We start from the raw sequence: 17,314 nt of genomic DNA, 5'->3' as shown, positions 1-17,314 counted from the left end.
AGTCGGAAAAAATGAAACCACAGCCATGCTGCCTAGGTCAGTCCGCTCCTCTAAACTTAGTCCCCGGAGAAGAAAGGCACTTGTACGAGTGGCTACTGTGACGCTATCAGTCACCTGAATGAGCTGCAGAAGTCAGTGGCTGCAACTAGAGATGAAGTTCATGGCTTCACAATCTCTAAGCCCTTGCACAAAAAGGGTACTTATGGAATAGTGGCAAGAAAGAAGCCCTGGCTTTTAAAAAAAAAAGCATGTCCTTGCCCGTAAAGACCTTGCAAAGTATCACTTAGAAGGTACTGTAAAGATGTGTAAGAAGGCCTTGTGGTTGGATGAGACTAAAGTGGAACATATTGGTCTCAAACTAAACAGTATGTCGGGCATAAATCTAATATTGTGCATCATCCAGATAGCACCATCCTTTCTGTAAAGTATGGTGAAGTTTGTTATGTTTTTGTTCTTAATAAAGACAAACAGTGTGGGTAAAAACACTAGCACATATTTATTTACAAGACACTCCAGTTCTGGCTTCAGCTCGACCTGAGTGCGTGCAACCAGCTCACCAATGTCACTTCCAGTTCCAAGGTGAACTACTCATATTGCACACTTGGGGAACTGAAGTTCTCCGTTATGTACTCACATAATAAAACAGAGATAGAGTAGCATCATGCTCTGGGGATGCTTTTCAGCAGCAGGGATTAGGAATCTGGTCAGAAGCTCTGCCAGAAAGCTTGAACTGAGGAGGAAGCTTGTCTATCAGTAGGACAATGACCCAATGCACCTGCCAGAGCAACCATGAAGTAAGTGGCTTCCAATGCAGAAAGCTGGTGTTCTTGAGTGGCTCAGTCAGAATCCTGACCTTAACCCCATTGCACATCTTTGGCAAGACCTCAAGATTGCTGTGCACTGCTGCTCCCCACCTAACCTGGCACAGTTTGAACAGTTTTGCAAGGAGGAATGGGGCAATCCTTGCTCCATCACATTGTGCAAAGCCAATAGAGACTTACCAAAAAGACTACTGTCTGTAATAGCTACGGGAGGTGGCTCAACTGAGTACTGAGCAAAGGGGGATGAACTGCTGACATTTCAGTTTCTGAATGTTTAATTTTTCATGCTTTACAGTTTTCCCTGTTTTTTTTGTGGTGGGGGCGTCTCTACTGTGAAAAAAGGAGCATATGATTCACAAATAAAAATGCTCAGTTAAATTGATCAAAATCCCTGGTTGTAATACTCCCTTATGTGAGCAAAGGGCTGGGGGCTGAATACCAGGGTACTGAATACATGAGTAAATGTAAGTGCGTGTTGGATTGCATGAGGAGATGAGATTGTGACTGAGCCATCTATGACTAGTTACTCCTTTGTCAGGATACCCTAAAAACAAAAATATTAAATGAAATTTTACTATTCCTTGCAACTTGCAAATACTGATCTGTTGGGTTGCAATATATAAGAGCCGCAGACAATTGTTTTTGATGTGTCATCTTGCCAGAGTGTTATGACACGAAGTATTAAATGGATGATGTAATCTAAACATAACAGTAACTCTTATCATCATGAGATAGGGGATTTTCTGTGAGGAGACTGGAGCACAATTGTATTAATGTTTCATGAATTTTCTTGCTAACTGACGAAGTACAATCCCTATGTCTATAATTTTGGCCACTCTCAGTTGTATGAGTTGTCATTGTTTTCATTTATTGTTCTGACCACCTCCACTGAAATATAGATCTAGCTTCATGCCCAAATAATATGATTAGAAGCAGAAGGCCACAAAATTGCCACAACAATGTTTGTATTGATAGCAGAGCTAACATTTGTGAAGCAAAGTGGTGAATAAAATCTTTGAGATTAACCATGGATTAACAACTGGGTAGAAAAGGTCAACATTGCTTCTTCTTCAGCCAGTAAGAAAATGAGGCTGTCACTCTACTCTGAATTTATCCTATTTGTGCTGGTGATGGGCCTGTCATTATTGACCTAACTTGACTTCTTTCACATGCCTCAGGTAGAATTTTTTTGTTTGTGTTCCTGTGTTCCCTTAATTCCCCAGACACACACAATTGTTTTATCATTCTTGTTGAACCAAGCCCAGGGCTCTGTCCACACACAACTTCATGATTTAGCAGGGTTTTTCTGCGGAAATGACATTTAGAAATCCCACAGGTTGTGCTTTGCTGAGTGGCTGGCACCGTAAGCTGACATTTGTTGAAGAAAGAGAGTAGCGAGGAGATAATAGGTGAGAACAGCAAGACGCTTTTTGCTCGTGTCACTGTGGCCAAACAAATCTATCAAGGGCTGCAAGAACAATTTCATATTTGCAGCAAAGTGGAAGTAGATTTCAGAACAAGATGAGATAAAGTGATTTGAAGCAAATGATGGGGTGCCATAAAGATTCCTGAGTGTTCCATTTTGAATCTTCTGCTTAAACTCTTTTCATACTGACACCTGCCATCCAAGGAGTTACTCTGGTGAACCTTCAGAGCAATCATGCCATCACAAACACATAATTCCTTAATTAAGGAGACGAGGGCTATGCACGATATTCCAGACACATTCTGACCAGGACTGTATAAGCACAGCAAGATGTCTCTACTCTTCACACATCCTCCTGAAATAAAAACAATGTACAACTTGCCTCCCTAATTGCTGTCTTGTATCTGCACATTAACTTTCAGTAATTTGTGGAAGTGCACCCAGTTTTCTCTGAATACCAACACCTTTCAGTCTCCCACTATTTAAAAATACTCAGTAATTTTCTTTTCAGTCAGATGTGGTCTTGTGCTTGTTATCCTAGATTAGCAGTGTGCAGTGCTCTGTAATTGGGCCGCAAAGTGGCTATGTTTTGTGTGTAGGATTGCCTTCTCTCTTCTTGCATTAGAGAGAGAAAAAGTAGGATTCACAGCCCTGATCAAGGTCTCTAGTGACTGCTAAGAAGTAACTTGTTCCAATGGATATCTTGCCCCTTTTCAAAAAGATTTACAGCCGAAGTTTTCTTGGCCAAGTATGGATGTGTGGAGAAGAGGATAATGACGTTGACATCACATTCCAGTCATCACACTGAAAAACAATATGTGCTTATGTATTTCCTGTATCGTCGTAAAATATCTCAATGCAATTTATGGAGTAGCATTTGAAACTGAGCTGCATTAGAATATCAGGGAACCAAAAGCTTGGTCAGAAATTTTAATGGATGCCAGAGATTCGTGGACTGCAGGGTTCGAGCCTGTGGCCACTGAGATCTTAGCTGTGAATGGGGGAATTAAGAACTTTATGAGAACAGATAAGGACGGAATTGGAGGGTGCAAGAGAATACTAAGACAATCTTTTTTTAATCATGTAAATTAACTAATTTGTAATTGCTCTTTGATCCCAAGGAAAGCAGAGTGGATTCCACTGACGCATGATGGGAGATGCTGTGCTGTGCACTCATTCTGATTTCAGCCCCCTGGGATTTGCCGGCAGAGTTGCAGCTGTAAATCTCTTCAGCTGACAAAAGTAATTGTTACAGTAAGAATGTCAACTTAACCCCCAAGAGAGATTCTGTGAACGATTAATGAAGGTATTCAAATGCATAAAAGAGAATTTTACAGAGCAGTTTTATTATTGTGTATTTGAAAAAGCAACAAGGCTATTTTCAGCAGTTTGTTTTAACTTGCGTGCCAAGCTGACTGGTTTAAAATCACCAATGTTGATAATTGAGTGAAGATTGATTTGTTTTCTTTTGTTTATCTTCTTCACTGCCCATTTAACTTTTCAATTTGTGTAGCTGCTGAATTCTGATTTGTGAATATAGAATTTGATCGAGTGGAGAAGCATGTTAAATAAAAGCATTAGAAATATGACTTATCACGAAATGCGTGTTATCATGCTTTTATAAAATGACAAACACAATTCCTATACTATTACTCCCGAGTGTTAGAATACCCTGGCGACATAAGGTCCAAGCGTTCGACAGAACTTAGCAAGATAAAAATCTCGATACTTAGTGTCGCTATAAGATTAATAACTGAAATAGAAGCATCAAAAGTTATGGGCACTATAAAAGGAGCATATCAGCTGCATTATTGATATTCTGTATAAAAGATCTTTCATAATTCTAGCAAGAAACAAAATAGATAAAACTGCTATGGACCACCTTGCCTCTCTTGGGAGTTTAAGATGTCGGTAAGATGGTGATGTTTTCAGATGCAGTGGCCTCTCAGGGGCCAAACAAAGATGTTTTTCTCTTTTTTAAACGTCTTTCTCACAATCATGAGAGAATGCTGGACATTAAGGACTGCGAGTACTGCAGGTCTAACGTATCAGCGAGCTGCTCGGTGGTGGAGAAGTTGGAGTTTGTGTGCACCCTGTTACTGCCTGATACAGGACAGCATCAGAGTTGGTGCGTGAAAGTGGTGTGCCGTCTAACAGTGAGTGACTATCCTGGACTTTTCTCTTGCGATCACAAGACCCTGTTAGACAACGGTAATGTAAAATACAGCAAGTCTATTCCCTAGTTTATTGGTGAGATAGATGCTGTGTAGCTGTGTGACCTCGGTTGTACCAAGGACCAGGCTTCAAACCAGGGGCTTGCCCGTTCGCAGCAACCCAGAAGAGGAGACACTGGAGGTGGTGTAGCACAGCGTCCATGGTGGGTTGGGGGTTGGTCCCTCCATCAATGCTGCTTCCTGGTGCTCGATGGTGGAATGACAAGCTGGATTACCTGCATTCGTACGTTCGTCTGTGGAACGCTGAGAACTGCTTGTTCTTGCTGATAACACCCATGCACCATCAATTTACAGGACATGCCACTCAGGGATTTTGGCTATACATACATATATAGTGTGACTGTATGTTTACTTGGTATCTTTTATGTGCTATATGTGCTTTGTGTTGTGTATGACAGTTGGTACTAAGTTTTGCAGCTTGGTCCCAGAGGAATGCTGTTTTGTTTGGCAGTATTCATGTATTGATGTATGATAATTAACTTGAACTTAAATCCTAGTTTGTTTTTTTAAAAGCACATTTGAAACTTTTATTTCTAAAAACACTTTCATCTTTCCTCCATTTTTAGAACCACTTAGATAAATTGCCTTGTACGTTCTTACAGACTAAGAACAAAATTTGACACATCTTTCGAAATGTCTCTCAATAGTCACAGTTTATGGATTCAATTTTGTCATTATTCTCTGTCATGTTTCTTTTATGGGCGTGGCTTTCTTTCTGGTGTAGGATAGTTGGAATTTGAGATCTTGCCATACATTAAACCTTACTTTCTTCCAATTCAAGAATAATTTTTAAAAACTTATGTCCAGTCATAGTATGAAGAGAAGACATTTTGAAATAAAGTTGTTGCACATGATATTCTGTTATAGGCTTTATTTAATTCATAATAATTAAGGGAAATATTAATGTTACAATTTATCATAATGATTTTATGTGTAAGGTTAATCTTTGTGATGAGAAATATAACTTAAATTTGGTTTAATAGCTCATATCCAGTCATAATATGAAGAGAGGAAATTTTGAAAGGAACTTGTTGCACGTGATATTCTGCTGTATCCAACATCCAATACCTTACCATCCTCTTTGTCACTTCCTCTAAAGATAGGCACTCAGATTTCCCTCCAAGGAAGTGTATTTGTTACCAACATGGTTGCCACTGATATCCAAATGATTGGATGATTGGCAAAAATCTATTAGGCTTCTAGATTAGATTCAACTTTATGGTCATTGTGCCAAGTACAGATACAAAGCCAATGAAATGCATTTAGCATCTGACCAGAAATGCAAAGAAAAGTGTTATTTACAAAATAACTGTGAATTTAAAGGAAGTGCTACAGCACACAAATATAAAAGTACTGAGACAGTACAATACAGATGCAATACTGCTTAGCACTGTGATGAGAGGTTCAGCAGTGTCACAGCCTCAGGGAAGAAGCTCTTCCTGTGCCTGCTGGTGTGGGAGCAGAGGCTCCTGTTGCGCCTACCGGATGGGAGGAGAGTAAAACGTCCATGATTTGGGTGAGATGCATCCCTGATAATGCTTTTCGCCCTGCCCAGGCAGTATTTATGGTAGATGTTCTCAATGGTGGGCAATTGGGTGCCAATTATCCGCTGGATAATCTAAATTATAATATTACCTTTTTTTAATTTATGTTAATCAGACCAGCAATTCTTAAAGGAGTGTTTATCAGCATACACTTGGCTTATTGTGAAGGCAGAGGATCAAGAACGGATTTGTGGCCATGACCCTAAGCCGTTGCCAGCATTTGTTTGCACTATTTCATTTGGCATACTGGCATTCTGATTGTGTTGGGCAGTCTTGGAAAGCCCAACTTCATTGGTAATGCAACTTTTACAATCTGGGACAGGTCTTGTGTCTTCCTCCATTGTCTGTGGTTTTTTCCATATATTGGCTTTCATTTCGTTTATCTGTTACAATGAACACCGATGTTTGTGTTTCTGTAAATTTAGTCTGTTGGCAATTTTAAGGGATATTTTATTGCATTGTAACCTAGGTCTAATTCTCGAATCAGTAATGGAAATGGTTAAGTTTCCTGTTTACCTTTCAGAATTGTGGAACATTGAAAACTTGTCAGAGTATATCTTCCTATGCTTTACTTTGAGAATCAGTTCTTCCCTTTCCCAGATTGTTAATGCAGTATAATCAGATTCCGCTTTTATGCAGACAGCTCTGATATAATTGGATATTCTTGCTGTTATGGGCATCACATATTTAGTGAGTTAATTGTTTTTTAATTGAGCTGTTCAATTGGGGTTGTCCCAGGCAGCTTTTGGTTTTGAGATTAAATCCCTGGACTAGTTGACTCTGAACGTGCCTGATCTAGTAGAGGAGCTAGGCTTGATAACTTCGAATAATCTACTAATATCAAAGTTCAACATGAACAATTTTGAAGTATCCAAAGCAGGTAATTATAAATAATTTACTTAACGTGTTACAAGGCGGGTCATTAATGGCAAAAATGAAACAAATGGTTAACAAAACACTGCAGATACATAATTGTAACTTAAAGCATGTATATTGGAAATTTATGCTTTAGCCATAAAATCTATCAATTGCAGTAGGTTTCTTTAATGTAGCAAAATGTTCCACAGTGCTTCACAGTGTTCAAAGGCATAATTTGACATTGTCATATTTTTTAAATGACATTACCCCAATGGCTTAGTGGTGCATGTAATTGAGTTCCAGAGACCCGGGAGCAATCCTGGGTGTTGTCTGTGTAGATTTAGCCAAATTGATTTCTTCAGGGTCCTCCAGTTTTCTCCACATCACCGAGACAATTAGTAGGCTAATTGGTAACTATTGTGTGGGTGATGGGTGGAATCCATGGGGTGCCTGTGCAGGTTTGATGGGACATAGGGAGAATAAACGTCAGATTAATGTAGGATTAATGTAATTGAGTGGTTGATGGGTCTTGTTGGGCCAAAGGGGCAATTGCCATATGGTATGATTCTAAATGAGACATTACAATTTGATTACATCATGCTTGCTTTGAAATCACGTGGTTTCATCCAATAGAATTCAAAATTAGTTTTTGAGTTTATTGATTCTTTGTGAGGACCAACAGGGAAAGTTTAAAGAATCCCAAAGTGCCTCAGAAGAGTTAATTTGACTTTGACTCCCAGGCAGATATGCATGTATGGATTTATTTATGTTTGTTTATAGGTAATGCATGGAACAGGCCCTACCGGCCTAACAAGCCACACCACTCAGCAACCTATCCATTTAACCCTAGCCTAAGCACAGGACAATCTACAATAACCAATTGACCTACTAACCAGTATGTTATCCGGATAAAATAATATAAAATATATAAAATAATATAAAAATATCCGGACCTGCCTCTTGGTTTTTTTGCACTACCTTACTTCCCATTTTTCTATTTTCTATTTATGATTTATAATTTACTAATTTTAACTAATTTTTAATATGTGTGAAGCGCAGATTCAAATATCGCTGTGATGATTTACGTTCTAGTACTACTTATTTGGCGACTATAAAGTATAAAGTCTTTAGACTACAGGAGGAAATTGGAACATGTAGACTGAGGAATCCCCTCGTTCACAGGGGTGACATACATACTCCTTACAGACAGTGCCAGAATTGAACTCCAAGCTCCAGAGTGCCCCAAGCTGCAACAGCATTGTGTTAATTCAGCTTCAGTTAACTTCACTCACTCCATCATTGAACTGTTCCACAACCTATCACTTACTTTCAAGGACTCTTCATCTCAAGTTCTCGATAATTATTGTTTGTTTAATCATTATTTTTTCTCTTCTACATTTGCACAGACTGTTTTGCACATTGGTTGTTTGTCTGCCCTGTTGGGTGCGGTCTTTCATTGATTCTTGGATTTACTAAGTATGCCTGTAAGAAGATGAATCTCAGGGTTGTATAAGGTGACAGAATCAGAATCGGGATCAGGTTTAATATCACCAGCATATGTCATGAAGTTTGTTAACTTTGCGGCAGCAGTACAATGCAATGCATGATAAATATAGAAAAAAACTGAATTACTGTAAGTATAAATATGTATATTAAATAGTTCAATTAAAATAAGTAGTGCAGAAATATTTTTTTTAAAAGTAGTGAGGTAGTGTTCATGGGTTCAATGTCCATTGAGAAATCAGATGACAGAGAAGAAGAAGCTGTTCCTAAATCACTGACAGTGTGCCTTCAGGCTTCTGTACCTCCTTCCTGATGGTAACAATGAGATGAGGGTATGACCTGGGTGGTTGGGGTCCTTAGTGATGGATGCCACCTTTATGAGGCGCTGCTCCTTGAAGATGTCTTGGATACTATGGACGCTAGTACCCATGATGGAGCTGACTAATTTTACAACTTTCTGCAGCTTACTTCGATCCTGTGCAGTAGCCCTCCACCCCCCCCCCCCCAATACCAGACCAACTTTGAATAAATAAACTCTTCCTAGGCTTCCAGCCAGGTACAGGTATCGATTATAACCAATGTTTCGATGACCAACTCTGCCATCTTCATCAGTGACGATGCCTGGGCATGTCTAGCCCGGTGGGAGAACGGAAACCTGATGGGATGAGGACCAACCAATCAAGAGGGACAGACTAAAGGGGTATGAATACCATTGGATTAGACATGTCCAGGCATCATCCCTGATGAAGATTGCAGAGTTGGTCATCAAAACATCCGTTATAATTGGTACCTATACCTGGTTGAATGCCCAAGAAGAATTTGTTCATCATATACACCGGAAAAGCACTAGATCCTTTTTGAACTTTGTAATTTGAACCACTACACTGCCATGACACCACAAACCCATGAACTCATATTAAGGTCAAATTGTAGATGTGTGCAGTAATTGTTTGGGGAAATGAGTTACACTGTAGAGGTGTGAAGACAGGAGAGTGGGAAGTGATTTTTACTTCTGGATTGTTAGGTTAAATATCAGCAAGAAGAAAGCACAGTTTGCCTTTGCGTTTATCAGTACACTTGAACAAGTGTTTGACCAAAGAGGCAGGTTTTAAGGAGTCTTTTAAGGGATGTCAAAGAAAGAGATGGAGAGTTCTATGGGGAATGATTCTGGAACCTGACCCCTAGATAGCTTTTGGCATCAATGGAAATGGTGGCCAAGAGATAATCAGGGTGTGCAGGAGGCTATAGCTGAGGAATGCAGAGATCAGAAAGGATTGAAGTGTCACAGAAGTTTACAGAAATGGGAAGGATGAAGCCACGGTAGGACTTCAAAATAAGGGTAAGAATTTTAGATGTTTGAATTACTCAAAAAGCTTCCAGTATCAAGAAAGATTTTTTTTTGCCATCATTGCTGATTGAATTACTCTAGACTATCTCTGTGATTGTCATGGTATAGAGAAGCCAACCATTCAACCGGAAGTCTAACAGTACCTACCACTATGAGGATCACCTCAGTTTTCTCACTTTTCCATTTAAAGTTTTAGAATCCTAAGATTCTATTGAGACAGGCCATTTGCACCATCAAGCCCATACTGGCCATCAAGCAGCTATTTCCGCTAACCTCACCTATACTCCACACTCACCTGAACACTAGGGACAATTTATCCTAACCAATTAACATATCAACTGGCATGCCTAGGGAATGCAGGAGGAAACCGCAACACCCAGATGAAACCCACGTGATCACAGGGTGAATATGCAAACTCCATACAAGCAGAACCGGAGGTCGGGTTTGAACCTAAGTCTATAGAACTGGGAGGCAGTGGCATTACTCGTTATGTAGCCTTTACTCTTACGCCCAGAGCCTGGCCGAGACAGGCAGTATTAAGATGCAACCTCAAACCCCACAGGGGAGGTTGAGTCCGACAAGGGGGTCGAGCGAACTGTGCCTCTTTTGCGTTGTAAGGTAAAAACGATCATCTCAACCTTCAACGCAAACACCATCCGCCTCTTGCCTCGATGCACAGAGTTGTCATCACAGGCAAGCAGCTACGAGATCTCCACCCTGGGGATCCAAGAACACCGTCATGTACACCCTGACGAAGAGATAAGGTTCACAGGTAGAGGGGATGCACCTCATCACCTCGTCCGCATGGAGAGAGCTGACGATGATGTCACCACAAGGTGGAATAGGGCTGACGTTGAACAGCAAAGCGAAGAAGGCACTGAGGGGTGTAGTCTCAGTCAGTGACAGAATCGTTACTGTGGAATTCGACGGAAACCCGGCAACCTCTGTCATCATCTGTTATTCCCTGCACGACTGCAGCGAGGAGAAGGAGGTGGAGGCCTTCTACAGTAAACTTCACGAAGCTGTCACTTCAATACCGGCACATAACTTCCTGGCTGTGCTCGGCGATTTTAATGCCCAGGTCAGACTGGAAGATGTTCCATACTCATACCAAGACTTCACCAACAGAAATGGACAATATCTAGTTGATTTCATCCAGGAACACAGTCTCATTGCCGCCAACACACAATTCAATAAGCGAGCTGGTAAACTGTGGACATATAAAAACAGAGCCTCCACCTACAGGAAACAGCTTGATTACATGCTCATAAGAACAAAATGGTGTAATTGTGTGATCAACACAGAAGCCTACAGCACCTTCAACTCGGTCAGTTCTGACCACAGAGTAGTGTGAGACTGAGCCTACGGCACCCCAAAGACACAGGTCCCAAGGAGAAGATAGACTGAAGGCACTCTCCTCACAACCTGTTCTTCAAGCCCAGTACACAGTGGAGGTGAGAAATCGCTTTGGCCTACTGGAAAGGGGGGAGGAAGAGACTGCTACCAACCGCTATCAACGGCTCATAGACGCACACGCAGGTGCAACAAACAGTTTGCCTACGGTGAAGTGAATCAAGAAGAGTCGGATCTCGAAAAATCCTGACGTCGTCGCAGCAAGAAGTGTGGTCAATGCTTGTCATGCCGAAATTAGAAGGAGCAAAACAGAAGAGCTAAGAGACAAGTTCAAGACAGCAAAGAAGAATCTCTTTGCCACCTACGACTGACTGAAGGAAGAGGAACTAGCTGAGAGGATTAGAGAGATAGAAGCTGCTAATGAAGACATGCAGCATGGAGAAGCATGGCACCTAGTCAATGAGATCAGCAGAGGGAAGAAGTCCCCATCAGGTCAAATAAGTGGTAAAACAGCAGAGGACCGTGTCCTGACATGGTTCACCCACTTTAAGAACCTGCTGGGAAGCCCTTCAAAGATCACGGAAGAAGAAGAGGACATACCCACGATACTAACACAAGTCGACATCGATGACGGCCCATTCACCATTGAGGAACTGAAGAAGGCCAAATATGCATTCAAACAGGGCAGGAGCGCTGGACCAGATGGGATACCACCAGATGTCCTGAAGAACTGCGACCTGGATGACATCTTGCTGGACATATGTAATACGGCACCGATGAAAGGCGACAAACCAGAACAGTGGTCACTCTCAAACATTATCCCAGTCCCCAAGTCTGGATCCCTCACAGATAACTACCGCGGTATCAGCTTGACCTGCATCTTAGCAAAGTTATACAATCGAATGATCTTGAACAGGATTCGCACCGCCATTGACCCTAAGCTAAGATTCAATCAGAATGGTTTTCAGCAGAAACGCACAACAGTAATGCAAATACTTGCTCTCCGTAGGATCAGCGAGGAAGTCAAGAAGAACAACCTACCAGCCGTGCTTACTTACACTGATTTTCGCAAAGCTTTTGACTCCATTCACTGAGGTAAAATGCTGAAGATCCTGAAAGCTCGCGGAGTGCCAGACCACCTACTGACAGCAATAGAGTCCAGCTATACCAAAACCATGGTGAAAGTTGTATCACCAGACGGAGAAACAGCAGTGTTCGAGCTCCTCGCTGGTGTGCTGCAAGGAGACACATCTTTATAATCGTCCTTGATTACGCTCTGCGTCAAGCTTGGTTTTACCATAAAACCAGGGCGAACCAAAAGGATCAGACCAGTTACGCTCACAGATCCCGATTTTGCAGATGACATTGTCCTGCCCTCTGACCAGATGGAGGAAGCACAACAGCCACTGACTAAAGTAGAAATTCAGTGCAATAAAGTTGGACTTCACCTAAACGCTAAAAAGACAGAGTACATGGCGTTTAACTGCGACTAAGGTACTCTGAAGACCGTAGAGAATGATACCATTAAGAAAGTCTTTGACTACAAGTACCTCGGGTCAAGAATGATGAGTTCGGAGAAGGACATAAAGATACGGAAGGCGCTGGCGTGGAGGGCTATGAACAACAGGAAGGAAATCTGGAAGTCGAACCTGACCAGAGGGCTTAAAAAGAGGATCTTCATAGCAGTCATAGAGTCCATTCTCACGTACGGATGCGAGATGTGGACACTCACCAAGACTATGCGAAAGTCCCTGGATGGTTGCTATACACGAATGCTCCGGATGGCTCTTGACGTGAGTTGGCAGCAGCACATGACGAACGTCGAGCTCTATGACGACCTACCGATGCTCACCACTAAAATCGAGGCCAGAAGACTACAACTAGCGGGGCACTGTCTACGCCACACCGAGCTACCTGCCAGCCTAGTCATCATATGGGAGCCCAAGCATCGGGAGGATGAACCCTGGGCGCCCTCCCAAGACTGTGGTCAACACGCTCCCAGAAGACAGCGGCGCGGCTAATGTAGATGAACTGAACACATTGATGCGGGAGAGGGAGAAGTGGAGAGTCCGTCATCGTGCCCGACGCCGGCCCCCTCGACCTGAGTGGCCGTAGTAGTAGCCCTTACTCTTTATAATGTTTTTTCTCTCTTTCAAACAACCATTTAATTTCCTTTAAGTATAAACATGGACTTCGTTTTAACAATGGCTTGTGACAAAGTAGGCCACTTTCTAATGTGAAACAATGACCGATACGTGGGAGAAACTCAACGATCGGGCACCATCTATGGGAGAAAAGAATTGCCGGCGTTTCGGGTCAAACGCCTGCATCGGAGTACTACACTCAAAGTAACAAACCCCCCACCCCGCCCACACACACAGATGCTGCCTGACTTGCTGAGTTCCTCCAGAAATTCGTTCGTCCGCCCAGATTACAGCATCTGCAGACATTTGTGCCCGTCTGTTAATTTAGAAATTTGCGCCGCAAATTCCCCAGTAAATTTCTCACTGCCGTGTCTTTCTGCCTTCTCAATGAAGTAGACTTCAGCTTGTTTCAGGTGGGCGCCTGGAACGGGCTGTGAGGAGTGGTGGTGTTAAGAGGCTTTTCGACACACGAATTCGCAGGGAATGAAGCGATATGTATCCTATCCTGTGCAGGCAGAGGAGATTTGGTGTGTTGTTCGACACAGCTATCGTGGGCCGAAGGGCCTGTTCCTGTATTATATTTGCAATATTAGAAGCCTCCTTCGTCTGTCGATCATTGCTTATTATGTGATCTTTACAAAACAGCGAGGTCTCAATCCATGCAGTTTATAACGTACTGTTTAAAGTTTAAACCGACGGCGGCGTTGAGCCGCTGTCCATTAACTCGAGCGGGAACGAACAGAGGTACGTTTACACCGAGTACCAGCTGGTGGCAGCAGCGCACGTTCGAGAGGCGGCCACATTGACTGGAAAATAATCGACCAGTATTGACCAGTTTATCATCGTTTTCCCTCCCATTCAACTGTGTGAGCCTGACTCTCATCTGTCTCCCGCCACTCCCCAGTGCTCCCGTATCTCCTGTTGTGCTCGCTGCTCTACCCAATCCATCTGGCCACAATTCCCCACTTGCCTTGCAGTTTCTCTGCCGCTGAGTGCCCTGCTGTGCCTCTTTCTACGTCTGCTCCATAAGCCACACCGCCCCACCCCCCGATCCCGCTCTCAGTCCCGCTAGGGGAGGAATTCTTATGCAGGGAAAGACCGTCCTAGCCTCACGTGTGCCCGTCACTCTAACGACAGAATCTTTCCAGGTACATGTGTGGTGTTCTGGCGAGTGATGGAGAATTCGTCACATATTGGAAACAGTAAAATAAATAAGGGTAATGAACTGAACCGGGAAATACATGCAAGTACGTACTAGCTGCAAAAGCTGGGTTAAACGAGCAGACATGATAATAAATTATGTGCTGATTAACACTTTGTGCAGTAATACCATTGTCGCTGGGCTTGTTCACAATTCTAATGGATGTCACAATAAGAGTTAAATTATCAGTCAGGAATGGGGACCCAGGGATCAAATGGCCTTTCCTTATATTGTGATGTTCACGCAGTCTCCTTCCTTCAAGGGTCAGTGCAATTGGACCCATTATTTTCTCTTTATCCTACGCAGATATCATCGCGTATGTAGTGGCGAGGTGGGTGCTGGAGCGGTGCAGAGGCTTGGCAAGACGACCCGAAGCCCTGTTTCTCTCTTTTTTCCACCCCCTGCCGTGACAACCCGCGTTTGACGTGTGCGAATGTGCCACGAAACTCAGCGGCGGGCGCTGTTCTCGGTAATGTAGGGAGCCGCTCCCCCGCCATGTGAAGTCTGGCCGCTGCTTGCGCTGGGTGGGCTTCTTATTTGAATAAAGGGAATCAGAAGAAAATCTGTGGTCTGATGCACCATCTGGAGGGGTGGGGGGGGAGCGGCGGAGGGAGAAAGCATAACTCTTTAGATTACGAATGTAAGAAGTGGAATGGAAATTGAATCTGTCAGGCTGTCTCCTGCAAGTAACAATGGTTTAAACACTCGTCTTCCACACCAGCAAATCGCGTAGAATCAAACAGTGACTCCACAAGTGGTCCAGCAGATAAGGAAGGCATTTTTGTGCGCCAGCTCTGCTCTCCCCCAGCTGAATGTGCCGCTCTATTAACCGATACCGGTCGATAGTTGTGTGAAGGAATGGAAGTTCAGGAGGGACCGGAGTGTCCACGCTCCCAGATCCTGAGGTAGAAGAAGCCAGGATCAGATGGCTCGGCAGTGTCCCTGAGCGGCCGCGACGCATTTCTTGATTTCAAATTGCAGGGCACCTCAGAAAGGGGTCATTTGTAATATGTGAGTAGAGAGAAGGACATTGGATTTCTAACTGTGTTAAAGGCCATTTTCAAAAATGTATCTTAATGTGGAAATGAGAACAGCTATATTACGGTATTTATTGTACAGGTTGCGTTGAGAATCGAAGCTGAATATCAATTTTCTTCAGTATGCTGCTGGGCGAAAAGTTCTGTGATCTTGCATCTGCAACTCGCCTCTCTGCATCTAAATCTCTCTTCATTTCCTGTCTCTGTTTCACAGCTGCCTTTCTCTCCGTCCCTCGCTTTCTCCTTTTAACCCATACATCACCTTTTATCCACGACGGTAATATGGCAAATGTGGCTGCATTTTCCACACTGCAGAAAAGCAGTAAAACGAATGGCAAGTTTTAGTGTTAATTAGGATTTACAATTTGTGTAGGAAAAAGAATTACTCCCACTAATTTTTAAGTAAAGCCATGGGATCTTTGCCATCCACTATTGCTTCTGATTCAGGTAGGTGAGATCTTTGAGCATGCGAAACAGGCATTCTTCCGAAATGAACCTTTTTCTCTCTCCCACGTGGAACAATGGGGCAATCTCATGCCAATCTTGAGGGCATTATCCAAGAGGTAATTTGTGTATTTTTTTTCCAGAAGGGGAAGTTGGAAAATGCCTGAGGAGATGTACTTGAACACATTCTAGATACATTGATGCACAGCAGTGGGAAAATTGGTGCTCATTGTGAGTGAAGCCAAAAGCAGGGAAGAAAATAGTGTTGATAAAATGAGCAGGAAATGTTTCTTTTTCTGTTCTGAAGAAAAGATCTGTTTTCAAATGAAACTAAGAGATAAGGAGTAAGAAACAGTCACCCTCTAACTGAAGCAATGTTTTATTTTAGATTTTTGCATGTTTGAAACAACCATTTATCACTTTGTTTTTCACAGTGGGTGTTGCTGCTTCGAGTCCAGCACAATTTGAAAATAAGCATAGAGAGCTTTTAGTTGCTTGTCACCCGGCAACAAGAATAACAGAGAAGGCACTTTAACTTTGAATACCATCAAAAGCCTGATATAGAACCCAACTGGCATTTTAAAGAAACAGGAATAGGCCAATCCACTTCTTACTTCTCTTTTACCATGTAAAGAGAAGTTGCTCACTGCTTTGCAAATTCCATTCATCCAACTTGGGCCAAAAGAAGTCTTATCTAGTGTAAATTATTATTCAGCTAGTAATTAATCTTAAATTGACTGCTTTCTGAAGATTTCCACACTTCAGTTGTCATTTCTTGAATCAAAAAAAAGACTTTCTTAGCTTCCATTTCAATAGTTATAATTATGTTTTTTTTAAGATCAGACACCTTGGCCTAAGTGTCCAATCTATTTAGCCTTCAGATTCTCCCAAAGACGCACCTTTATCTATACCTAGGGAATTAAAAAGTAGTACTGCACCTGGTGTTGCTGGGCATTTTCCACCCAAGTAATAAGCTTGAGCTCAGGTTGCTTAATTTCTAAGATCAGGTGTTTCCAAGCTTCTAGGAATACAAAGCTAATTTAGTGATCTTACCTCATCAACTAATCCCTGGAGACCTTGTAATATTCCATTGACTCTCAGCAGTACTTCTAAAATCAAGATATTGTTCATGAAGTCCAGTATCCAGAAATGTACAGCACTGAGGCAATTCGGGTGCAGCTTTGCATAAAGCTAATAAAACTTCCTTACCTTAGTAATCCACCTGACTAGTTAAGACCCCAAAATGTAGGTTATCTTTGTATATTTATCCTTATTTTTTAGACTATCCCATGAAGTTATGTATTTGAATTCAAAAATTCCCTGTAGTTGCTTGCATTGAAATCCATCTGCCACGCTTTAGACTAATGTCTCTTTATAGTTTTGCATATCCACCTACACTAT

General features: G+C 42.3%; 1 protein-coding gene across 1 annotated transcript in view; it reads left to right on the top strand.

The window, feature by feature from the left end:
- Positions 1-14,878: 14,878 nt before the first annotated feature.
- The window catches only part of LOC140212554 (catenin delta-2-like), a 579,924-nt gene continuing 577,488 nt past the window's right edge, over positions 14,879-17,314 (top strand). The window contains exon 1 of the mRNA XM_072283519.1: positions 14,879-15,443. The gene's annotated coding sequence lies outside the window, so the exon portion shown is untranslated. The remainder of the gene's footprint in view (positions 15,444-17,314) is intronic.

This window comes from Mobula birostris, chromosome 19, assembly GCF_030028105.1.
Source record: "Mobula birostris isolate sMobBir1 chromosome 19, sMobBir1.hap1, whole genome shotgun sequence".
Classification (NCBI taxonomy): Eukaryota; Metazoa; Chordata; class Chondrichthyes; order Myliobatiformes; family Myliobatidae; genus Mobula; species Mobula birostris.
The sequence above is the reverse complement of the archived record's forward strand: the minus strand, read 5'-3'. Positions and strand labels throughout refer to the sequence as shown.